General features: G+C 49.1%; 1 pseudogene; it reads left to right on the top strand.

Moving 5' to 3' along the window:
- Positions 1 to 9,704: 9,704 nt before the first annotated feature.
- Positions 9,705 to 9,942, top strand: LOC139233232 (U2 spliceosomal RNA; annotated as a pseudogene).
- Positions 9,943 to 27,333: the final 17,391 nt, after the last annotated feature.

Here is a 27,333-nt window from a genome sequence, read left to right as displayed (position 1 = left end):
ACAAGAAAAGGTTCAAGTAGGTATGCACCAGGTTCACGGGGAGCTGCAATGATGCTCTCATCCTGCAGCAGTCCAAGCTCCCCCAACCTATCTGGAATTTTAGCAGACCTTCGGGTTGGCTGCTCGGAGACAACGGATTCCTGCTTCAAACTTGGCTGATGACACCCTGAGGAACTCCGCCAATTAAGAGCAGTACAACGACAGCCATATGACCACCAGATGTGTCACTGAGCAAGCGTTTGAGATGCGCTTCAGGTGCCTGACAGATCTGGAATTACCCTTCAGTACTCGCCAGCGAGGATCTCCAGAATGATCGTGGTATGCTGTTCTCTGCACATCATTGCACGCAGCGATGATTGGAGCTGCAGGAGGAACAGGGCGTTGAGCACACATGAATCCAATGAAAAGGAGGATGCAGAGGGCAAAGATGGCAACTCCAACATAGCAACAACCACTCACATTGCCGCCCGCGATGCCAGCTATTCCCTTATGTAAGGTTCAGTTAGTCACTACCACTGGACCAGTGTAACAATCACGTACAATGGCCATTTTCCACTTCCCCTGCCAATCCCAGTGACACAAAGCAGCCCTGTAACTAATCATCCTACCATTGTGCATCCCGCCATTGGTCCCCATCAATTCGTGTCTTCCCCTTCATCAACGAGCAACTGAAAAGACAAGTTGCTTCCCAGCAACCAAGAATGGGCAACATGGGTAAGTGATGCAAAGTAATACATTTTATGTGATTTCACTAAACAATGGAAACTTAATAATATAACATTTTTTTCAAACACCCATGTGAATACCCTTGTTGAAATACAAAACTTTTCTCTTCTTTTTCCTACCACTCCAACGTGGTGCAACGCCTATGGCTTCAGCAGAGGTAGAGGCAGTATCATGTATCCTAGATGGCTACTGTTGGTACTGTCACAAGGTGTGCCACCAGAGGGCACAGCATTGGGAGACTTGTAGTTTACCTGTACAGCTGTGTCTGGCCGAGTATAAAAGGCAGACCACCAGGTGTGATCCTCACTCTGGGGTTAACAAATAAAGGACTAAGGTCACTACAGTTCAAGTACAACACATTGACTCGTGGAGTCATTATTAGAGCATCTAAGGACACAACAATTGGTAACGAGATTACGAACTTTCACGTGAAAATGGCTACCCTTGGTACGTTGCAGTAGTTCGCCGATGGTGATGATTGGGACGCCTTTGTGGAGAGGCTCGAACATTGCTTCACAGCAAACGACCTGGTAGGAGATGACCCGGCCACACTGGTTGATAAGCGCAGAGCTATCTTGCTAACCAGTTGTGCGCCCCACCGTCTATGACCTCGTCAGGGACTTGCTGGCACCAGCGAAGACAACGACCAAGATGTACAAGGAGCTCATAATCCTGATCCATGAGCAACTCAAGCCCAAGGAGAGCATCCTCACAGCCAGACACCGGTTCTGCAACAACCGACGGCCCGAAAGCCAGGAAGTCCCGAAATACGCCGCAGACCTCAGAAGGCTGGCGGTTCCGTGCAAGTTTGGCAACCACCTCAACGAAGCGCTGTGGGACATTTTTGTCAATGGAATTGGCCATGAGGGCCTTCTTCATAAGCTACTGTCGGTGGAAAGCACAGTCACACTGCAGAAGGCCATCTCCGTGAGCCAGGCATTCATGACCTCCACCTGCAGCTCTAGGCAGATGACTCACCCTCAGGACTCAAACCCGGCAGGTACTGTGCACAGAGTGGCGCCGTTTAGAGGCTGGACTGTAGAGCGTGAACCCTCTCAGGGAACAGAGAACAGGCCCCCGAGTCCCTTAACTCAGAGTCTGCTGAGGGGGGCTAATCGAGTAGCTCCATCTGATGTTTATTACAGAGCTCATCAGTTCCGCTTTAAAGACGATGTATGCAAAGGCTGCAGCACAAAGGGGCACCTCCTGTGAATGTGTACGAGAAATATGACTCACTGTGTTGATGATGAGACTGCAGATGGCCATGAATCCAGCGCGGATTATGAAATGATAGGCAGAGAGGCAACTCAGCCCCATGATGAGGAATATAGCATGTTTACCTGCACCACCGAGTGTTCCCCGCTGAAGATGGAAGTCGAGATATATGGCGTTCCAGCCTTCATAAAAATGGACACGGGGGCGAGCCAGTCAGTAATGAACCAAGAAATCTTTGAGAGGCTGTGGGACAATCAAGCTGAACGACCCAAGATGGTCCCGGTTCAGGCAAAGCTGTGCGCCTACACTGATGAAATTATCCCAGTCGTTGGTTGTGCGAATGTAAAGGTACTCCATGATGGCGCGGTGCACAAGTTACCTCTGTGGATTGTTGCAGGTGATGGAACAACGCTGCTCAGCAGAAGGTGGATGGAGAAGATCCATTGGAAGTGGGAAGACTTCAACCCTCCAGCGATCGACATCCTTCATGTTCGAAGGCACAGCAAGCCCACACCTGAGGGTGAACCGCACCAGAGAGCAGACCAGCACAGCACCCGAGGCACAGACCGCCCAGCACGACTGCGTGGAGATGATCCAGCTGAGATGACCCGAACGCACCTTCCAGGCTCCAGTGGCAGGACTCCGGGGGAAGAAAATCGGATCCAGAGGCGACTTCCCAGTTTTGGTGGCAGAACCCGGGAAGAAGAGGATCACCGCAGTCGACATCGTGGAGGGAGGAAAGATGGTGCCCAAACCACGAGGTGATGCGCTGAAGAAAAAGATGGTCATGGCCAGACCACAAGGTGCAGCACTGATGGAGCAACATGTGGCACCAAACGGAGAAGAGGATTGGAATAAAGCAAGCAAGGTTCTCTTAAAGGAGGCCTGCAACCCACTACAATTAAAGGGACAGTTCCACACACTCAAGCAATGTAATAGCAACTGTAACTTAGAGAAAAAATGTGTAACTGATGATCAGAATTGTATACATGCAATAAGCAAGGAAAAGTTGCGCGATCATGTAAAATGTGTAATTGATGATCTGAATTGTGTACATGTAACCAGCGAGGAAAAGTCGCGCGATCGTGATCGGAATAACAGTGTATCCATCATAAGTAATGAAAAGTTGTGCGATGTAGGATTTCAACTGCACGCAGCCAATGCAGCTGGCAGACACCCATCGGGAGCAAACAGATCCAGCGAGCTACCCAATGCTGTAGCCTGCATCCCAGGGACCAGAGTTATGTACCATGGAGTGTGGCCACAAGCAGCCAATACACACGAGCTATAGAGCAAGCGACCTCAGCAGGGCAATGGCACCGGTATCGATACCTTGCCCCTGATTGGCTCCATCTCTCAGGCACCCGGTGGCACCAACCACCACGAGCCTGAAAGAGCAGAAAGAGCTAAGGCGCAGTCCCTAGACCTCATCGCCACCAAGGCCATACCCATAAACGAAGGGTCACCCGTTACAGTCCCCTTAAAAGGGACCGGGACCAGCCAGGATACCAAACCAAACAACGCACAGGCCAGCGAGTCAGCAGTTCCCTGTGTACTGCTAGACGACAGCTCCTCAGGGAACAGCAGTGACCCGGGGTGCAAAGAAAGGACAGGGAGTTCACAGGCGTCTGTGAACCTGCCCGACACTAGGAACCACGGCAACAGCCCCAAGAGCAGGCAAGTTGAGCCAACCGGGTTCCCACTGCCAGCATTGGGCACCGCACTGTCACTAGACTGTAGGGACACCATCCAGCAGCCCTGGAACTAGTTTGTCCTTACGCACCGGTCACCGCATCAATAATGTATCTTAACAGTCTAATTTACCTGCCTCACAACGGAACCACTAATGTAATGCAACCTTGTTTTTCTGAACTTGAATGTACATGAATGCAATGAGCCTCTGACATAATCTATATATATGTGGCAGGCGGGGGGGGCAGGGAGAATGGAGTGGTCAGGGACGCACACAAGCAGCAACCACCAGCACTCTATGGCACCCACCACTCACCCAAGATTGACCCAAGGGTCAATCAGATCGAGCTCAGATAGAGCTAAGCGCAGAGGCGATTTGCACTAAAGGCTTAGGGAGGGAGTGATGTCATGTATCCTACATGGCTACTGTTGGTACTATCACAAGGTGCGCCACCAGAGGGCACAGCAGTGGGAGACTTGTAGGTTACCTGTACAGGTGTATAAACGGCAGGCAACCAGGTGTGATCCTCACTCTGGAGTTAACAAATAAAGGACTGAGGTCACTACAGTTCAAGTACAACACATTGCCTCGTGGAGTCATTATTAGAGCAACTAAGGACACAACTGGCAGGCTGCTCAGATCCCTGCTCTGACTGCTGAGATGCTCATGGCTGACAACCTGTGGCTGTTGGAGCCCATGAGGGCCCCACCAAATACTGCTCCGCCTGCACCTGTGCAAGGGCAGACTCGGCCAGTGGGAGAGGAGGCAGCATGTCAGGTACTGACTGAGTAGGGGTGGGGCAGCAGTTGAGAAGTGGAATCCCCACTTCCATGTCCCCTGTCGCCATCGTCTCTCTCATGGGCCAGCTGCACTTCTTTCCTACCATTGTGCTGGAGAGCACTTTGGTGCAGATCAGTGAGGTGCTGTAGGGCCAAGACTGAGGTTTCAGTCATCCCATGTAAGGCACCAGACATGTTGGAATTCAGAGTCTGCACAGCTGTGGTCAAGGACTGCATAATTGCCACAATTGAAGTTCCACAGAATTGGTCAATCCATGGAGAAAGACATCTTCGCAATGCCCTGCAACATCAACTCACTCAAGCTGGAGCTGGACTCCTCCATTCTCTCTGCAATCGTAGACTGTGTGCATGTAAGGCCTGCCATTATGTCACAAATTTTCTGCTGCCCTACAATGATTATCCTTTTCATCGATGGCCCCCAGGGTACAGCACCTGCGTCCAACCCAGCAGAGTTTGGAGAGGGCTGCACTCTCTCTGACACGGACTCTCCACAGCTGTCCCTATCACCATGAATGCACTTGCTCACTTGTGAACTGTGAGTCACCAGGTGAAAACCCAACTATCTCTCTAACTGGTTCCACCAAAGTACCAGTATCTGCACTGGTACATGTTATGCATGGGTCCTGTGATGGTGCACCCTCAGGTGGAATCACCTCCTATGAGGAATTGTTGTCCGGGAGGTCCACTGACTGTTGCTGCATGTGTGAAAGCCCTGGTGGAAAGAAAGGATATGAATTTGCATTGGCAAGTTAAGAATGTTGCAATTTAGCATTATGAAGATGATCATATTTCACTTGCTGCTGAAATCAAGTCAACATGACTGAGTGCTGTGTGACATGTGGGTCGCTGATATTTAATTCTGTCACCAGGTAGCTGTGACATCCCGAGCTCTCCATCTCCGACTGCCAGGGATCCAAAATGCCACTGATCTCCATCGCTTCCTCCTCTGCAGCTTTCAAATGCACATTCTGCAGAGGACCACCTCCAGTTGTCTCCCTCTCCCTGGTGTTTGGTGCTCTCGAGAGAAAGAACAGACCGATGAGTGACTGTGTTCACCCGAGGGATGGAGTATATTTGGTGAGGGTGAGTGGCTGTGATGCAAGGATAGATGGGGATGTGAGTAAGTGCAAAGAAAGAGAACAATGGGTGTGCTTGCAAGGTAAGTGGGTGTGTGGATTGATGAGATGAAGTAGGCTTGACAAGGCAGAGTGAATGGGGGTATGATTTGCAGAACAGGGTGTAGGTGAATGCACAACTGTACTCCTCTTTCCTGCCTGGTTTGGTCATTTAACAGCTTACTGCATGGAATCCAGGATCATTGGACAATGCTCCTGCTGCTGACGTCCTCGGCCACCTTCAGTCATGCCTTCTTTGTTGCAGCATCAGGTTTCTTCGTCCTGTTTCTGGAGAAGAGTATCTCTTTCCGACTCCTCACTGTACTCAGCAGTGCATCAAGGGATATGTCTTTACATCTTGCAGCCCGTGACCATCCTGAATCTATTTTGCTGCACTTTGAATCCCTCACTTTGCTGCAACTCCCGGCACCTCCAAATTCCGTCTTTGGATTGACCCTTTAAATACTGTTTGTGTTTGTGTTTGTTGAGTTTGAGTTTGTGCCATGCGGGTCCACACTAGGCCCGCTGTCGTGCATTCATCGCCAGACCTGGAAGTAATATTATAATGAGGTGGCTCCGTTTAAATACCACAGACAGACGTGCTGAAACTTCTTCTGGATTTCACACCCAATATCGAAATCCCCATTCTGAACACACCTCAAAGTTATTATCAGGGTCATTGATGCTGCTGATACAAATGCAGAGCAAGATTTCCTGATAGACACCAGTCTTTGACAGTGGCAGGAAAAGTTCATAAGAACATAAGAAATAGGAACAGGAGTAGGCCATACGGCCCCTCGAGCCTGCTCCGCCATTCAATAAGATCATGGCTGATCTGATCATGGACTCAGCTTCACTTCCCCGACCGCTCCCCATAACCACTTATCCCTTTATCATTTAAAAAACTGTCTATTTCTGTCTTAAATGTATTCAATGTGCCAGCTTCCACAGCTCTCTGAGGCAGCAAATTCCACAGATTTACAACCCTCTGAGAGAAGAAATTTCTCCTCATCTCAGTTTTAAATGGGCAGCCCTTTATTCTAAAAAGGCTGTTAAAAAGGCATATGGGATGTATAGCTTTATAAATAGAGGCAAAGCATACAAAAGCAAGCAAGTGATGCTAAACCTTTATAAAACACTGGTTAAGTCCCAGTTGGAGCACTGTGGGCAATTCTGGGTACCACACTTTAGGAAGGATGTGAAGGCAGCAGAAGAGGATGCAGAGGAGATTTACGAAAAGGTACCAGGGATTAAAAACTTCAGTTACGTGGAGAGACTAGAAAAACTGAGGTTATTTTCCTTTATAGCAGAGTAGGTTAAGGGAAGATTTGATAGAGGTGTTCACAATCATGAAGGGTTTTGAAAGAGTAAATAACGAGAAACCGTTTCCAGTGGCAGAAGGTTCGCTAACCAGAGAACACAAATTTAAGGTAACTGACAAAAGAAATAGAGATGACATGAGGAAAATAAATTACACAGCGAGTGTTATGATCTGAAAGGCACTGCCTGAAAGGGCGATGGAAGCAGATTGAATAGCAACTTTCAAAAAGTGTTTGGATATATGCTTGCAAAGGGACAAAATGGAGTGTTATCGGGAATGGAATAGTTCTTTCAAAGAGCCAGCGTAGGCATGATGGCTGAATGGACTCCCTCTGTGCTGTATCATTCTATGATTTTATGATTCTAAAGACTTCACTTGGTGCAGCACCGAGTTTTACTGATCAAAAGATCCGAGGTTTCATTCGTTGTCCGTGCTGAGATAGGAGCAATTAGATGATAGTTACTGGGGACTACACCCGGCCTCAGAATCCCTGCGATAGGGCACGGGAAAATCAACCCAGTGTCCCTCCCACTCCTGGTTCTGCTCAGTGACCCTTGTGCTGGTTAAACCCCTGTTAGATTTTGGAGAGCTTCCAGTGCCTGCAGAACTGTACCCATGACGTCGCTGTGGGTAATGCCTGCGTCAGCCTCGCTGGTCACAAACTAGGCCAGTGACCCATCACGCAGCGAACCCTAAAGGGGAGGTGCGCTGCGCCGCGCGCCGCCAGCTTTGCTTTTTCCCGACTCACCAGTCAGGCTGCTTGCCGTTCCTTTCTCAGGATCCTGGCCGCCATCGGGCAACCCTGTACTCTGTTTCAGTACCGGGCTGCAGCCACGGCATCTCTTAGCCCTGGGGCCCAGTGGAGGCCATCAAATGGCCTGCATAGTTTGCAGCGGCCCACCCCTTTAACAGAAGGGGAGGGGCATTGAAACGCGTCCGCACTACGTGGATAAGCCGCGTAGCGCTGCCGAACCCGCCCGAATAGCGCCCCCCAAACCATCCCCAAAGGGAAGTGCAACGCGCGACATTGCACTCCATTTCCTGTGAGGGCCGTAACCGCAATTTTGCGACCGGGGCGGAACTTCGGCGTCAGGCGCAGGAAGTCCCACCCGCCCTAGGTTACCGCACCCAAACGGGGTGTAATCGTATTTCTCGCCCTTAATCTCTGTTTCTCCGCTTATTTAGTCAGGATTCACTGGAGTGAATGTAGAAGGTGGCAGTTTTAGAAAAGCAGAAAGCCTTAATTAGGGAGTACGGCCTATTTCATGTTGAGTACATATTGGCAACCAGCATGGTCTATATCCCATGAGGGGGGCGCTAACGGGGCACAAATGACTTTTCGCCTGGGTGCTTCGAGAGCAGCGCCTCCTGCTAATTTACTGAGGTCTTTGTGGTGGCGCTAACCCGCTCGTTTGCGCCCTGCGCCCCATTCCAACCCCAGAATCTAAATTCGGTCGCACCCGCTTTATTCCTGCCTGGCACTGACAATGATAGCTTCATCTCTCAACATTCCGTTGGGACTAGACTGGAGGAGCGCTATTTAAAAACACCATCTTTGGAAAAATTTTAGTCGGTCATTACTGTTTGCAACTTACTACCACATGGGCACACAGGCTTTTTGACAGATTCCAGCAATTCTCAGTTGAAGGAGTGTTCTGGGTGCTAAACAATCCTGTCCTTCACTGAGGGCAGATTTGAAATGACAACATTTGTATTGTTTCATGGGGGCTGTGTTGGCACTTGACCTCCTGCTCCGACGTCATCATCGGAGGCAACTTAGGCACAGAGAATGACAGCAAAACATAGTCAGAGGGAGGAGGCCCAACAGGGCTGTCAACAGGAGACTTACCCTCCCAGGGTATTCCAGCAACAGTTCTCCTACATCAATTTCACTGAGGAACAGTGTGTTCAAAGGCTGCGATTTAGCAAGGTCCTGGTCACAGAGCTCTGCCACAAACTGCTACCAGACGTCAAGCCTCAGACCAGGGTGAGGGCAGCTCTCTCAGTTGCAGTTAAGGTCACCATTGCGCTCAATTTCTACACCAGTGGATCCGTCCGTGTGCAACAGGAGAAATCTCCAACATCTCCCAGTTTGCCGTCCATTGCTGAATCCGTGAGTTCACAGAGGCTTCTACAGAAGGAGGAGGGACTACATTTCCTTCCCCATCACTAGAGAAAAGCAGCAGATGCGTGCATGTGGCTTTGCCAGGATAGCGGGCTTCATAGAAACATAGAAACATAGCTTCCCCATGGTGCAGGGCGCCATTGACTGCACCCACGTCGGTTTGTGGGCACCGCATCAAAATCATGAGGTATTCCGTAACAGCAAACACTATCACTCACTTAATGTGCAGTTGGTTTACGACCACACACATGCCGAATCCTCACCGTCAATGCCCGCTATCCTGGCAGCAGCCACGATGTATTCATCCTGCGCCAGACTGGCGTGCCAACTCTCTTGCAGCCACTAAATCAAGCTAACGGCTGGTTGGTCGGAGACCAGGGCTATCCGCTCTCCAACTGGCTGATGACTCCCCTCCGCAACCCCAGCATTCCTGCCCAGCACTCATATAATGAGAGCCATGCTGCCACTAGGACCATCATTGAGCAGACCATCAGAGTGCTCAAGCAACGGTTCCGCTGCCTTGACTGCTCGAGTGGTGTCTTCCAGTATTCAGCTGGGTGAGTGCACTATTTTGTCATTGTCTGCTGCATGCTGCACAACTTGGCCATCATGACTGTGCAGCCATTGCGACCAGGCATAGCTCCACCACCTCAGGAAGATGAGGAGGATGAGGAGGATCAGGAGGAGGAGCAGCAACAGCAACAACAACAAGGCTTCTCAGCCTTTTGGCTAAGATCATGCGTAACTGACCTGACAGGGGAGTAACCATGACCCCAACGTGGTTCTCCCTGGATCAGGAAGGTGATTCTCCTATGCTTTTTGGAAATAGGAGGTGGGTGGGGTGGCTTGACCCATCCACCTCCACGGAGGTGTGTGGGGGGCCTGACCCATCCACCTCCATGGCACGAACCTGGTATTGCAGTACTTCCAGGAACGGTGCTTGGGCTCTAGGCCTTTTGGCTAAGAGCATTGGCGCAGGGTGATCCTTGATGTGTGCAAGGTGACCTCTGGCGTTTGTGATCTGACAAAGAATTGGAAAGATTGGCAACGAAAAAAACAAAAAAACAACAACAACAACAACGGAGGAGGCAGCCACTCAATCAAAATTCTGCAAGGGCGGTCCGTGACCACCTCATCAAACTTTGGTTTCAGTGAGTTCCATCCCACTTCTTTGTTGCTCTGCATGTCCCCATCACCACGTCAATTTCCCTTCCAGACCACAGTCCCAAAACTGAAATGAAACAAACCACCAAAGATGCAAAATTTATCTCATAACATTTAACACTATCATAAAAAAACAATTATATTTAAGAATCACCCTTGTGCAGTACCTTATGTCCGCTCCGATCACAGCAGGTTACTGCTCCACTGACCCACTGCCACTCCCCCTGGGCAGCATTTCAGCATCCCCATCAATCGACTGGAGCACAGATTGGTGGCCTGCTGCGACCCTGTGAGATCCCCGGTGGACTGTGGTGGACCCAGCGGCGATGGCAACAACCAGAGCATGTGTGGCATCCAGCTGAGACTGCATGAGAGCAGTCAAAACTCGATGCCACACATTACAGCACTAAGACGTTGCATTGCTTCCACCAGTGCTGCAATTGAAGCTGCCACATCTCCCATGATGTGAATCGTGAGGCCTGAATCCGCATGGTCTCTCTGGGAGTCCACCATCGTCTGCAGACTGGAAATGATAGGGCTCCAAGGTGAGCGCAGAGCTCTGTGCAATTTTGGAAGCGGACTCCTCCATGCTTCTTACCATTGTCGAGAGGTTCTTGGGCATTCTTGCCATTGCACATATCATGTCGGAGTGCATGGCTATACCCTTCTTGTGAATGCCTCCCCAACGAGGTCCTCTTCTGAATACTGTGCAGCAGAACTCGCACGCAAACTCTCTCTCTGGGGAGCTGGCTCCTAAGATACCCTTTCTCCTTGGCCTTGCTGCAGCCCTCCAGGCCCCAGTGCATCACCCAGTGCAGACCCCTCGGCTAAGCTGACCTCTAAGGACTGCGTAGTGCCAGTCTCTGAGCTGGTTCCTGTGGGTGAGATGCAAAGACATAGTGCTTGGGTCCTCCTCCTCCTGCTGCTCTCCCTCGTCAGTGTCATGGACAGGCTGAGGGACAGGCTTGTCATCTGCTTGCTGATTATCTGAAAGCATAAATGGCACAAGACTCATGTTAAGGTGAGGGCAGGTGGTCAGGAATGGAGCAAGGGAGGCAGACATTATCAGAAGATGGAAAGCAATAAATTCTTCTGGTGCGACGGTGAAGTGGGATGAGAAAAGAAGAGGGGATAAAGGTACCGTTGTTGCACCCAGCAAGGTCAACGTCTCTGCTGGCCAAGGCGCTCACCATGTGTGGCCCAATGAGCCGCAGCACTCGATACTCCAGGTCGGACAACTCCTGAAGCTGAGGTTCACCCCCGCCAGTCATCTGTTGCTCCCTCCGATTATGTGCCACCTTGGCCTGCAAAAGAAAGCAATTTGTGTAAGAGTCCAGCTTTGCATGTGGGAGATATGCCTGACGTCATTGAATAGCTGTGAATGTAGGCAAGTCATAGGACGAGGATGTGAGTTTGAGTAGCTGCACGTGTTTGGTGGGTGAGTGGTGGTGGTTTGCTCAATGTGCACAGATAGAGGTTAAGAGGCTGGTATGTAGGAGATGTGGAAGCATGTACTCAACTTCACCACTTGGTCATTGAACTTCTTCTGGCACAGTGTCACTGTGTTTGATCGACTACAGTGCAGGCCGACATCTCCTCAGCCACTTCTCTCCACATGGCCCTGAAGACCTGTGGCAATGGCCTCCTTCCAGATGCGGGGAAACAGCGCATCCCTCCTTTTCTCCACTGACCCACCAATGACCCCAATGCCATTGAATCACCTTGCCCTCTCCCTTCCTGCAGGATTTTAAGCAGCCAATACAGAAACTTGTTGCACGAGCTCACAGTTCTCCCTCAAATGCAGCACTGCTGAAAATGAGTAGCTGTAGCTTGATATAACCTCCCCTTTATGAGCAGGAATCACCGAGTGTCAAGGATTGAAGGGTGATTGCTGAATATAAGTCACCTGAAATTGGGTAGCACTGTGCTATTAGTGCCCCAGTGAGGTCATTAGCACTTAATTTACCATCCCGCTTCCTTCCTGGGATGCTAAAGCACAATTTAGATGTAGTTAGTAATCATTTTCAACATTTTAAATGTAATGCCCCATACGGGGAGCTACCAAATTTCATGCCCAGTGAGTCATATGGACACGGGAAGTGCCAGGTTGACCACCCCCCAGTCTGGGCCAAGTCAGCTGATCTCATCTACTGTAGCAATAGTCGCATTGATACTTGTCATGTATGTATGCTTGGGTTTACTAGCCACCAGGTGGCGCCACTGTCGGAAGTCATTGGGCTGTGTGCATGTGTGTGCGGCCCAGGTATAAAAGGCCAGCCATCTTGTAATGTAATCACTTTGGGCCCGAAAAAAGTAGAGCCAGGTTTGTACCTGTTCGGAGTTTCCAGTATTCAGTCTGTTGAGTTATTGCATACACAACATTTGGCGACGAGGTAACAAGAACCTTCCCATGCAAAAACGAGCACAATTGGAATTCTGGAGCAATTCGTGGAGGGAGAAGACTGGGCAGACTTTGTAGCCCGCTTGAACCAGTACTTGGAGAAAGAGGCAGACGCAGTTTGGCGCCGGGCGGTCCTCCTCACGGTTTGCGGTCCAAAAATCTATGGACTCATAAAGAATCTCCTCGTGCCCTTAAGTCCAATGGACAAGGACTATGAAACATTGTGTGTTCTGGTACGTGACCATCTCAAACCAGATGAAGGCATCACCATCTCAAGATAGCGATTCTATACGCAAGTTCGTTCTGAGGGCCAGGATGTATCGAAATTAGTTGCCGACCTAAGACGTCTAGCTGGACCATGTAAGTTCGAAACTGTGTTGGCAGACATGCTGCAGGACGTCTTTGTAATCGGCATCAACCACGAGGTGATCCTGCGTAAGCTACTGGCAGCGGAGACACTGGATTTGAGCAAAGCCATTATGATTGCCCAATCATGCATGACGGCGGACAAAAGCTTAAAGCAGATATAATTGAAAAATCGGAACTCGGCAAGTATTGTAAACAAGATAGTATCGTCGTTTGGCAGAGCTGCACATGGCAGGGCCTATCCGACTGCATACGTGAAACCTGTGGCTGCTCAAAATCTGCCAATGGGAATGAATCCGATATCACCATGTTGGCGTTGTGGGGGAAATCATCGGCATCATCAGTGTCAGTTTAAACAGTAAATTTGTAAAGGCTGTTCGAGAGTGGGGCATCTCCAGCGCATGTGTCTGCAACTGAGCAAGTGTGCTGCGACATACCATGTGGTGGATGATGACCAATCTAACGCAGATCCGGATATGCAATCCAAGATAACAGAGGAGGAAGTGTATGGACTGTATTCATTCCTAACAAAGAGCCAACCGATAATGATTAATGTAAAACTTAATGGTGTGCCGGTATCGATGGAATTGGACATGGGTGCAAGTCAATCAATAATGAGCCAGAAGACATTCGACAGGCTGTGGGATACTCAGGCTGTGAGGCCTAAGCTGAGTCCAGTCAATGCCAAGTTGTGTACATACGCTAAAGAAATCATAATGGTGATTGGCAGTGCAGTAATCAAGGTGTTGTATGGTGCAGTTCATGATCGACCATTATGGATTGTTCCAGGCAATGATCCAACACTGTTTGGTAAGAACTGGTTAAAAAAAATCAAATGGAATTGGAAGATCAAAGCCGTCGTTGGAGGATACTCCATGTGCTCAAGTGCTGAGCAAGTTCTCCTCGCTGTTTGAACCAGGCATCGGCAATTTCACAGGAGCCAAGGTGCAGATCCACATGGACTCGAATGCAAGACCCGTCCATCATAAAGCTCAGGCAATTCCGTATGTGAAGAGGGAGAATGGCGAAATTGAACTGGACAGACTCCAACATGAAAGGATCATATCATCGAATTTAATGAATTGGCCAGCACCATTGTTCCCATGTTGAAAAATGATGGCACTGTCAGGATTTGTGGAGACTACAAGGTTACGATCAAGCGAGTTTCAAACCACGATCAATACCCGTTACCAAAGGCTGATGACCTGTGTGCAATGCTAGCCAGGGGGAAGTCGTTCGCAAAACTGGATCTGACATCGGCCTACATGACACAGGAGCTGGTCAACATGCCGAAGAAACTTACGTGCACCAACACTCATAAAGGACTGTTTATCTACAACAGGTGCTCTTTTGAATTCGCTCGGCTGCAGCCTTATTTCAGAGGAACATGGAGTCTACTGAAGTCCGTCCCCAGAACCCGTGTTCCAAGATGACATACTGGTCACAGATCGTGACTCCGCCGAACATCTGAACAATCTGGAAGAGGTTCTACATCATCTGGACAAAATGGGACTCAGACTGAAATGCTCGAAGTGCGTCTTCATGGCACCGGAAGTCGAATTCCTGGAGAGGAAAATTGCTGCTGACGGTATCAGGCCTACGGACTCGAAAACCAAGGCCATCAAAAATGCACCCAAGCCTCAGAATGTGATAGAGCTGCGTTCGTTCCTTTGTCTACTCAACTACTTTGGTAATTTCTTACCTAGATTGAACACCTATTACAGCCATTGCACATGGTGCTAAGAAAAGGCGACAACTGGGTTTGGGGTGCATCTCAAGATAGAGCTTTTGAGAAAGGTACTAATCTACTTTGCTCCAACAAGCTGCTGGTACATTATGGTCCTTGTAAGCGTCTAGTATTGACCTGTGATGCTTCATCATATGGAGTTGCCAGGTCTCATTTATGGTGGCCTGGAATTGACTTTGATATGGAATCATGTGTGCATCAGTGCAACACTTGCATGCAGCTTTGTAAAGCACCAGCGGAATTGCTGCTGAGTCTGTGGTCGTGGCCATCTAAACCATGGTCCAGGATCCATATCGACTTTGCAGGTCCCTTCCTGGGAAAGATGTTCTTAGTTGTGGTGGATGCTTATACCAAGTGGATAGAGTGTACAATCATGTCATCCAGCACATCCACAGCTACCATTGAGAGCCTTCATGTCATGTTTGCTACGCATGGTCTGTCTGACATCGTTGTAAGTGACAACGGATCTTGTTTCACCAGTATGGAGTTTCACGAGTTCATGAAACTCAATGGTATCAAACATGTAAGGTCAGCACCATTCAATCCAATGGACAAGCAGAGCATGCGGTCCAAACCATCAAGCAGAGTATGCAACATGTAACTTAAGGTTCATTGCAAACTAGTTTGTCACGCATATTGCTTAGTTACAGGACAAGACCCCATACGCTTACCGAGGTCTCCCCTGCTGAACTATTGATGAAGACAGGTCTCAAGACCAGGCTCTCTCTTGTCCACACTGACTTGAATAATCATGTCGAATACAGACGTCAAAGTCAGCAAGGGTATCATGATCGCGCTACTGTGTCACACGACATTTCTATCAATGATCCTGTGTAAGTACTGAACTATGGTCAAGGTTCCTGGTACGCTCATAATAAAGGATGAAATTGAGTACTGTGTACAATGAGCAAGTGTGACCTTAGCTCCTTTAATGAGACTCCAGAGTGCAGGTACTTCGTGAGTGACCTGCTTATATACTGTGCTCCTAAGGTATGCTGGGATCCCTTGGGACTCCAACAGGCAGGCCCTCTGGTGGTAGTGTAATACAGGTTACAAGGGGTTAAATACATAACAGTCCCAAATGGATCGCTGGTACTGTTACGGCCAAGGAGGGTAACAGAGTGTTTATCATTAAGCTCAAGAATGGGCAGACATGCAGGAAACATGCCGATCAGATAAAACTGGGCACACGGATGTACTGGAACAGTCTGAGGAAGACACAATCAGTGACCAACCAACCTACCCTCAGTCATCAGAGGACTCCGCTGTCATCAATGAATCTGGACTTTAATCACTGACATGGTCAATGAATCTGGACTTTCAATCCCTGATGTGGTCATTGCCACTCCCATCAGATCGGCTACCCAGCCCCCAGTCATAACAGACTCAGAATGCTCACCCAAGGCTGGAGTTGAACTGAGACATTCAACTCGGGAACGGAAAGCCCCGGACCGTCTCAATTTGTAAAAAGACCGTTACTAATCTCTTAAAGGGGGATATTGTCATGTATATATGCTTGGGTTTACTAGTCACCAGGTGGTGCCACTGTCGGAGGTCATTTGGGCTGTGCGCACGTGTGTGCGGCCCAGGTGTAAAAGGCCAGCCATCTTGTAATGTGATCATTTTGGGTTCTAATAAAGTAGAGCCAGGTTTGTACCTGTTCAGAATTTACAGTATTTAGTCAATTGGGTTATTGCATACACAACAATACTGGACTTCGGCCGCCTGAGTAAGAGAGCATTCAAAGATCAGGCCCTTAAATCTGGCACCAAGCTCATGGTCTACAGGACTGTAGTGATAACCACCCTTCTGTATGGCTCAGAGCCGTGGACCATATACAGTAGACAACTCAAATCGCTGGAGAAATACCACCAACAATGTCTCTACAAGATCCTGCAAATCCCCTGGGAGGACAGACGCACCAACGTTAGCATCTTCGATCAGGCCAACGTCCCCAGCATCGAAGCACTGATCACACTCAACCAGTTCCGTTGGGCGGACCACATTGTTCGTATGCCCAACACAAGACTCCCAAAGCAAGCGCTCTACTCGGAATTCCTGCATGGCAAGCGATCTCCAGGTGGGCAGAGGAAACGTTTCAAGGACACCCTCAAAGCCTCCTTGATAAAACGCAACATCCTCACTGACACCTGGGAGTCCCTGGTCAAAGACTGCCCTAAGTGGAGGAAGAGCATCCAGGAGGGTGCTGAGCACCTTGGGTCTCATTGCCGAGAGCATGCAGAAATCAAGCGCAGGCAGCGGAAGGAGCGTGCGCCAAACCAGTCATCCCACCCATCCTTTCCTTCAACAACTATCTGTCCCACCTGTGACAGAGACTGTAATTCCCATATTGGACTATTCAGTCACCTAAGAACTCACTTTTAGAGTGGAAGCAAGTCTTCCTCAATTTTGAGGAACTACCTATGATGATGATACTGAACTAGGGAGAGGAAAATCCACCAAGGTTCACATGCCCAATCATTCTCCAGTGATTCCAGCTTGAAAATGCAGTTCAGGTGAGAACAAAAATGTGGCTTGGCTTTGAGGACCCCTCTCCTCTTTGAGGACCCCAAACCAGTCAGATAACTGGCTGACCCTCACTCTCTTGGCTTAAAGAGTGGCAACTTGAACAGGGTGCTGGAGGGCTGTTGGTCCCATGGACCCTAACCGAAACAAGACTCAGTACCTTCAGGTGAGGAAGGGAGAAAACTGGAAAAAGAATTGAAAGTAGCACTTTTCATTTAGACTAATGTTCTGTCCTTCTGATTTTTTTTTTTAGTTTTAATGGGCCCAATCTTGGCCATGACTTGCATCAATTGTTTTGGAGTAAGTTGTTTTTTCTGGCTTAAGTTAAAAAATGCAATTTTCCCCTGAAAATTTGCTCCAGTGTAAGTCAGTTAGCTACGATATTTTTTAGGTCAGTTTCTTTTTCAAAAGGGGGCGTTCCCAGACACTTACGCCAGTTTTGGCCATTTGTGCCACTTTGGCCAGCAAAAACTTACTCCAAATCAACTTAGGTCAGCGTATGTGGCCAGCTCTGAAAAACCTTGCGGGTAGTGAAGAAAAAGAAGCGCACATTCGGCAGATATTAGGGCAGGGATAGGGGAGGGAAGGGAACTGAAGAGGACCTCAACAACCAAGCACCAAACATTGCAAGGAAAAGCTCAAACAATTAAAATACTAATAAAAATGAACTAAAATGAATAAAAATCCTACCGCGATGTCACCGGGGGGAGGGGCGCTATGCAGAGCGACCAGAGGGACATCGGGGGGGTGGGGGGGGTGGTGTAGCCAGAGGGACACTCTTTCTCCCCCCCCAAAAAATTATTTCTCCCCCCCCAAAACTCTCCTCTTCCCCCCCCCATACACTCATTCTCTCCTCCACCCCCCAATACACTTTCTCTCCCCCGCCAAAATTCTCCTCCTCCCCCCCCCAAAACTCTCCTCCTTCTCCCCCCCAAACAAAGTCTCAAACACAAGCACAGCCACTAAATAAAAAATAAAAGCGAAGTCCTACCTGCCTGGGAACTCAGTGGGCTGGCCGGCTGGTGCGGGAATCCAGTCGGCCAAGGATAGGGTGCGGCGAGATCATGTGTCCCTTTGGCCTGGGATAAGAGCTGCGAGCATCAGGTCCTGCTCACAGCCCACAGGACGTGCTGGGAGGGCAGAAGTTTGCGCGCAGCTCTCACTGAGCATGCGCGCAGGTGCCAGCAGTGCTTTCTGTGCTAGCCTATTACTCCACCCCCCCCTTTCAGTCTCCAATCCATGCCACTTTGGCGCACTTCAGGTTAGTACGCTGAAAAAACGCCTTGGACAATGTTGGGCCCAATATTCCCAATGCATGATTTAAAGATTGTGCAACCCAATTCAAAACCGCATCTGGGGGATTTCGTCCCAGAGTTTTGTGAAGTGTGAAATGTTTTAAATTTAATTTCAATGTTTTTTTTTATCCCCAAAAATGCAATCTTGGACTTTCCAAATTGCATCCTAGACTTTCAGGGGATGGGAAGGTAAATAACGATTGTTGGAATCTCCTGCAAATTTATGACAAGGCAATTCTCTGAGCAGATAATGATGCCTGTACTTGACAATGAAATTCATCAGTGACAGCAAATACATCCTGGAGTAGTATAAGATTTACACAATAAGAAAAACCAACTGCCAAACAGTTAAGCAATGACCTTGTTCATTTGGCCCAAGTCTTGTCTCTTGGGCACAGAGCACGGTTTATACCATGATTCCCTTTTATACTAAGCAATTTGTTTTTAATTAAGGCCTTAGTTTGTTCTGCTTGTGAAGTGCCCTGAGGATTGGACGTAATTTTGTGACTCAAAGACTCAAGTGAAGGCATTGAACATGATGGCACATGCAGGGCAGAAACATGAAAAATAAGCATCAGTCATCTACATTTAATACAACATTGATGAGTTCAGGCAAATTCAGAGCACTTAATAATTCAAATACATGATTTTATAATGCAGCGATTGTTTCCTCAAAAAGTGATACACATCTAACAACACGATATTTATTGGGTAAAAAAGTAGAACTTTTGATAAATATTACTTTTGCAAAACAAAATCCAACACAGTTAAAGGATTACATTTTTTGTCTTTTTGAATGTTCTTGTCAAATTTTCCTCCTTTGCTCAAAGTGCTAAATTGTTTACTGGAGACCAGTTTCACGGTCACCTTTTGGTAATTTGCTCATGGCCATTATTAATGTGTGAACCTTTGCAGTGAAGGTCAGCAGGTTAAAATGATCATGAAGGGCAAAGGAGATGAGTCTAATGCTTTCGTTAACTAGGGTTCACACATGTACATTGCAGCAATGCTCACTGATAGGAATGAGCAATGGGAACCCAGCTTTAGGCCAGAAGGAGCATTAAATCAAATAGTAGCAACCCTATGCCCCCAATCCCAACAAATTCATCACAGACTGAACTTTGTTGGAAACTGCTTGGTTCAATGTTTTAAGTACTCAGCATGTAAACTACATGATCCATTGGAGGAAGTTATCTTTGTTTATCCTAGAGAAGAGTATGCAGGACCTGAGCACTTTTCAAGGTATATTTAGGGGAATGGAGGGGAAGAGATGTTACTTATTTTCACCATTTACATGAAGGTTTTGCCAGCTCCAACATAACTTAAAGGAACCAGACTTTGGCAGACTTGGCATTCTTTTGGACTTTGAATGGAGTTTCCAACCCCATATGCTCTCCATCACCAAGACTACCTGTTTCCACCTCCATAACATCACCCATCTGCTTCAGCCCACCTACAGCTGTAAGCTTTTTCATTTCCAGATTTGATTACTCCCATGCTCTTCTGGCTTGCAACGCATCCTCCACCTTCCATAAACCTGAGCTCATCCAAAGCTCTGCTGCTCATACCTATCTGGCTACAAGCCCCTTTGCCTATCAGTCCTGTTCTCACTGATCTACCGATGCTCCGAGCCCCCCAATACTTCGAATTTAAAATCCTCTACGGCCTCAGTAACTTATCTCATCAAACTTCCTGGCCCTACAAGCTTTGTCCACAACCCACCCCGCCCACCCCACCCAAACTTTCTGTTCCATTGACTCTGATATCATATGCATCCCCTCTCCACCGTCCGCAACACCCCCACCCCTACAATTGGTGGTTTTCTTTTGAGTTGCCCAGGCCTCACACTCGGGAATTATTTCACTAAACCTCTTCACCTCTCCTTTTTGAAGACCAGTCCTAAAAACCAATATCTCTGACCAAGCTTTTGGTTAGTCTTCCCAAAGAAAGGTAGAATTTGCATTTATATTGTGCCATTCACAACCTCGACATCTACTTTGGCTGAGCATCCAATTTTCTCCTCACAGCTCTGGCAAATGACTTGGGATGTTTTTCTACATCAAATGCGCTTCTTAAAAGTTATCGTATGGATGCAGAGGGAGGACATGATTGGGCTCCTCACTGGTGAGCAGCCCGGGAAAACCTGCTGCCTGAGCTCCCATGTGATTCATCATCATCATAGGCATTCCCTCAAATGAGGATGACTTGCTTCCACATGAGTTCACAGATGTTTCAATGAAGGACCAGATATTCCAGTCCTGAACTCCAATTTTTTTAACGTGTGGTGACCATTGCACATCAGCCACCACACGGACTTGACAGAGCTCGGCCTTTATCTAGTGGCAAGGGTTAACCAGGATGACTGGGGTCCTGCTCTGCTGCACAGACCTAGTGCGCACACATATCGCAGTATGGGCTGGCCCGTGCTGCCCCTGGGCCCTCGGCTCTTCTGGGCCCCGTACCCTCATTTGCCGCACCTCCGCCACAATCTCTCACCGCTGCTCCGCCACGATCTCTCGCTGCTCCTCTGCCACAAAAACATTCGCTGCACCTCCGCCACGAACTCTCACCGCTCCTCCGCCACGATCTCTCATCCCACCTCTGCATCAAACATTCTCCGAACCTCCGCCACAATCATTCGCCGAATCTCAGCCACGATCTCTCATCGCTCCTCCGCCTCAATCACTCGTTGCACCACCGCCACGATTTCTCGCCGCACATCCGCCCCGACCTTCCCGCTTCGCCACTGTACCAGTGCCCCGCCGATGTTCCTGCCCACTCTACAAACGGCGACATGGGTTTTGATGACGTCACCCAGTCGCCCACCTTGAAATCGTTGCACATTTGTAGCAGCTCGCGCTGGAAGTTGTAGTGGTAGGCCGCTCCAGCACTTTTACGTCCCTGACCTGCGGAGGTGTTCTCTCGCAGGTCGGGCGGGTCACGATGTTTCAGAGCCCACTGCTCCAGCTTTTTAATGTCCCTGACCTGTGTCGGTGTTCTCTCGCAGTACAGGGACCCACGATGTGACTAATGGCCACGTGACAGCAGCTACAGCTGCAGATTCAGAAACATAAACGAGGATGAGTCAATGCCTTCAGGAGGAGGGAAGGCAATTTGGGAAAAAGTTAGGAATATACAAAGCCAATGTTTTTTGTTATCAATTTATTTATAACAGAAGAAGTAACCTTGGATATCTGGAGCCTGGGGCTCTGTGGTCATGTTTATACAAGATTACAAAGGATGGAAATTGTTACCTTCTGGCCTTGGGAGAATAAGTGGGTGGATGACTTTCTTCTAAGGTTTGGCATGAGATTCTGTTGTCATAGCAATACAACAGCCTTCTTACACTGTGATTCTTACACAAGGACACACAAGCGCCTAGTCCCACCACCACCACACACAGACAGACACTGTATAATATTATTAACCGACTTGCAGAGACAAAGCATTGAATTAGTTTTCTTGAATACTTTTCTGACCTACAATACTTCTTCAAGATGCTTCTGAATCCACTTTAATCATTTACATTTCAATAGTACTCTTCATTCTATCTTCCCGTCACCCAGGGATTTAATTCTGCATTTATTAGCAGTAAGGTGCAGAAGATTTCTCTCTTAAATTATGAGCAATCACAACAGGGAAAAGGAGTAATGTCCAACAAAAAGAGACTAATCCCCAAACATGGAGTTTTGGATGAGATCAGAAACCACAAGATCTAATCTCAAGCGTGCCTAATGACAATTGAACATCAAAATTAGACTACACCTTTCCGCTCAGTCCTGCCTATCTGTTTTTCTTTGCAATAATGAGCACCTCGAGTCTCATCGCCGAGAGCATGCATGAAATCAAGCGCAGGCAGCGGAAAGAGCGTGCGGCAAACCTGTCCCACCCACACTTTCCCTCAACAACTATCTGTCCCACCTGTGACAGGGATTGTGGCTCTTGTATTGAACTGTTCAGCCATCTAAGGACTCATTTTTAGAGTGGAAGCAAGTCTTTCTCGATTCTGAGGGACTGCCTATGATGATGATGATGATGATGATGATGATAATTGTCATGTATGTAACCAGCATACTACTGTAACCCTTATACAATTGTAACCCTCAGGTAACCACTACATACTGTACATACTTAGTGGAAATGCACACCTTGACCACAGGGGGTGTACTTGTGGGAGACACTCCTTACCTGGAGATTCAGGTATATAAGGGGAGGTCCCTCGCAGGGCCAGCACTCCTTGGTCCAGGTAATAAAGGTGAATGTCACAGAGTGACTGTGTCTGCAGTACGTGCCTCGTGTGATTATGTTTAAGAGTTAAGGACTCAACACCTGGTGACGGGAAACGGGAATCACTGAACCCAGAGGATGGCCACCGGTAGCTCAGAGGAACGTTACTGTGTGGGTGAAGACTGGGATGATTTTGTGGAGAGACTCCAGCAGACCTTTGTCACGAAGGATTGGCTGGGAGAGGATGCGGCGGACAAGTGGAGGGCGCATCTACTAACAAGCTGTGGGACAATGCGCTGATGAAGGACCTGCTCGCACCCCACATACCGGACGACATGTCTTTTGAAGAGCTCAGCCAGCTGATCAGCGAACACTTAAAACAGGCGAGCAGCATACACATGGTCTGGCACCGGTTCTACACACACCGACGTCGGGAAGGGCAAAACATCTCGGACTTCGTGGCAGACTTGCGGCGCTTGGCTAGCCTCTGTAACTTCTCAGACGCCTGCAGGGGGGAGGTGTTAAGGGATTTTTTCATTGAGGGCATTAGCCATGCCGGGATCTTCAGGAAGCTCATAGAGACCAAGGACTTAACTCTAGAAGGGGCAGCATTGATAGCTCAAACTTTCATAGCGGGCGAAGAAGAGACCAAGCTAATTTACGTGTGTAGTCCTGGGTCCAACGTGGCGATGGACCAAAGAATTAATGTGATAAACGCGGCTCAAGATCTCGCAGTCAGGCAAAAGCATTTTGAAACTGCAGCAGTCAGACAAAGGCATTTTGTAACTGCCCAAGCTGAAACCGACTCTAAGGTGGGCCCCCGACAGGGACAATGGAGAGGGGAGCGGCAATTCACGCCATCAAGGGGACCATTAACACCCACCATCAGAGTGTTTAGAAACAACCAAGGGAACAATCAGAGAGGAATGCCTGCTAAAAGTCCTTTTGTGAACAATGATCTCAGCCAAAGCTGGAGAAGCGGGGGCAGACATTATGCGAAAAGCTGCAAATTTCAGCAGTTCATCTGTAGGAATTGTAAAGCCAGAGGACATTTGGCTAGGGTTTGCAAACAGTTGATAGCGAGGCTAATCTATGAAACAGAGGAATCAGGCGAGGGGCTTGCAGTGCAGGACAATGTCTGGGGTAAAGCCATGGATGCTGAAGTTCAGCGGGCTCATGTGGCTGATGTCCACAGCTCATACACCAAAACGCCACCCATGATGATGAAAGTTTTATTGAATGGCATCCCGGTGCGCATGGAGCTGGACACGGGAGCTAGCCAGTCCCTCATGAGTGCACAACAATTTGAGAAACTATGGCCACACAGAGCTAGCAGGCCCAAACTGGAACGAATTAATACGCAGCTACGGATGTACACCCAAGAGATCATCCCAGTGCTAAGCAGTGCAAACGTGGTGGTAACACATAATGGGTCACAGAACCTGCTGCCACTATGGATTGTTCCGGGAAATGGCCCCGTGCTTTGGGAAGAAGCTGGCTAGCTGAGATGAACTGGAAATGGGGGGATGTGCATGCCATTTCATCTGTGGAGCGAAGCTCATGCTCACAGCTACTACAAAAATTCAGGTCATTGTTTCAACCCGGTGTCGGAACGTTCAAGGGCACAAAAGTAGTTATACGCCTCACCCCGGACGCCAGACCAGTGCACCACAAAGCTAGAGTGGTGCCGTACGTGATGCGTGAGAAAATTGAAAGTGAACTGGACAGGCAGCTCAGAGAGGGCATAATTTCGCCTGTTGAATTCAGTGACTGGGCAAGTCCCATTGTTCCTGTCCTTAAAGCAGATGGCTCGGTTAGGATCTGCAGTGACTACAAGGCCACCATCAACCGGGTGTCCCTGCAGGATCAATACCCGCTCCTGAGGGCGGAGGACCTTTTTGCCACATTGACAGGTGGCAAGCTGTTCACTAAATTGGACCTCACTTCGGCCTACATGACTCAGGAACTGGCTGAAGAATCCAAGCTTCTGATCACCATCACGACGCACAAGGGTTTATTCATCTACAACAGGTGTCCTTTTGGCATCCGTTCGGCGGCCGCCATCTTTCAGAGAAACATGGAAAGCTTGCTGAAATCCATCCCCGGCACAATCGTATTCCAGGACGACATCCTAATAACAGGTCGAGACACCGAGGAACACCTCCACAACCTGGAGGAGGTGCTATGCTGACTGGACCGGGTAGGTCTGCGGCTAAAGAAGGCCAAGTGTGTGTTTTTGGCCCCAGAGGTCGAGTTTTTGGGCAGGAGGGTTGCCGCAGGCGGGATCCGGCCTACCGAATCCAAAACGGAGGCGATCCGTCGTGTGCCCCGGCCCAGCAACACATCGGAGTTGCGATCGTTCCTGGGACATTTGAACTATTTCGGGAACTTCCTGCCGAACTTAAGCACATTGTTGAGCCGTTACACGTGCTCCTGCGTAAGGGTTGTGAATGGTTTTGGGGGGACTGTCAAGAACGGGCTTTCAACAGGGCGCGGAACCTGCTTTGTTCTAACAAACTGTTAACGTTGTATGACCCCTGTAAAAACTAGTTTTAACATGCGATGCATCATCATACGGGGTTGGGTGTCTATTGCAGCAGGGTAATGGGAACGGACAACTCCAACTGGTGGCTTATGCCTCCAGGTCGCTCTCCCAGGCAGAGCGTGGGTATGGCATGGTCGAAAAGGAAGCACTTGCTTGCGTTTATGGTGTGAAAAAAATGCACCAATACCTTTTCGGCAGACCGTTCGAGTTAGAAATGGACCACAAGCCGTTAACTTCTCTGTTGTCCGACAGCAAGGCGGTCAATGCAAATGCATACAGCGATGGGCTCTCACACTGGCTGCATATGACTACACCATACGGCACCGGCCAGGCACCGGAAACTGCGCTGACGCGCTCAGCAGGCTTCCCCTTGCCACCACCGAGGGGGCGGCGGAGCAAAGCGCTGAGATTGTCATGGCCGTCGAGGCTTTTGACATCGCAGGCTCCGCCATCACAGCCCGCCAGATCAAACTCTGGACCAACAGGGACCCCCTCCTATCCATGATAAAGAAATGTGCCCTGATGGGGTATTGGGCGCCCACGCACGGGGCGTGCCCCGAGGAGGTCAGACCGTTTCAGAGACGGATGGATGAGCTCTCCATCCAAGCTGACTGCCTGCTATGGGGCAGCCGAGTGGTTATGCCGCAGAATGGGAGGGAGGCATTCATCAGGGAACTCCATAGCGAGCACCCAGGCATCGTGTTAATGAAGGCCATTGCTCGGTCACATGTATGGTGGCCGGGGATTGACTCAGACCTGGAACACTGGGTTCGCAGGTGCACGACGTGTGCCCAGCTGGGCAACACCCCCAGGAAAGCCCCGCTCAGCCCGTGGCCCTGGTACACCAGGCCATGGTCACGCATTCACGTGGACTATGCGGGCCCGTTCATGGGAAAAATGTTCTTGATAATTGTCGATGCATACTCGAAATGGATCGAGTGCATCATATTAAACTCGTGCATGACATCCATCACCGTGGAGACCGTGAGAGCACGGTTTTCGCGACCCACGGCTTACCGGACATTCTGGTCAGCGACAATAGCCCGTGTTTCACCAGCCATGAATTCCAGGAGTTTATGTCAGGTAATGGCATCAAACATGTCCGGACAGCGGCGTTCAAGCCGGCTTCCAATGGCCAGGCGGAACGTGCGGTCCAAGTCATAAAGCAGGGCATGCTCCGCATCCAAGGACCTTCTCTGCAGTACCGCCTATCACGCCTCCTGCTGGCCTACAGGTCCCGGCCGCTCTCGCTCATGGGAGTTCTGCCAGCGGAACTCCTCATGAAACGTATGCTCAAAACGTGGCTGTCCCTCATTCACCCAACCCTGGCAGACATTGTTGAGGGCAAGCGCCAGTCCCAAACCGAGAGCCACGATCATAACTCAAGGGAGAGGTGTATAGAAATGGATAATCCGGTATTTGTACTTAACCATGCATTGGGACCCAGTGACTGGAGGGCACCATAATTGGTAAAGAGGGAAACAGGGTCATAGTGGTCAGACTCAATAATGGACCTATATGCCACAAACACTTGGGCCAAGTAAAGAAAAGGTGCAGCATAGACACCGATGAACATGAAGAAGAGCATGAGATGTCAACCACACCACTGCCAGTGGATGAGCAACAAGGACAATCATCAGCATGCACAGTCCCTGCGGCCAGCCCGGACAGGCCGGAATCACCTCAGGTGACAGAAACGCATGCCAAGGCTCAGCCACCAGAGCCTCAACTGCGGCGCTCCACGAGAGAGCGTCGACCAATCTGATAGACTTAACCTTTGAGTCAAAAAGACGTGAGAGGGGAGGTGATGTCATGTATGTAACCAGTATACTACTGTAACCCTTATACAATTGTAACCCTCAGGTAACCACAACATACTGTACATACTTACTAGAAATGCACACCTTGACCACAGGGGGTGTACTTATGGGAGACACTCTTTACCTGGAGATTCAGGTATATAAGGGGAGGTCCCTCGCAGGGCCAGCGCTCCTTGGTCCAGGTAATAAAGGTGAAGGTCACAGAGCGACTGTGTCTGCAGTACATGCCTCGTGTGATTATGTTTAA

The sequence above is a fragment of the Pristiophorus japonicus genome, chromosome 20, assembly GCF_044704955.1.
Source record: "Pristiophorus japonicus isolate sPriJap1 chromosome 20, sPriJap1.hap1, whole genome shotgun sequence".
NCBI lineage: Eukaryota > Metazoa > Chordata > Chondrichthyes > Pristiophoridae > Pristiophorus > Pristiophorus japonicus.
This window is presented reverse-complemented; position numbering and strand designations above follow the sequence as displayed.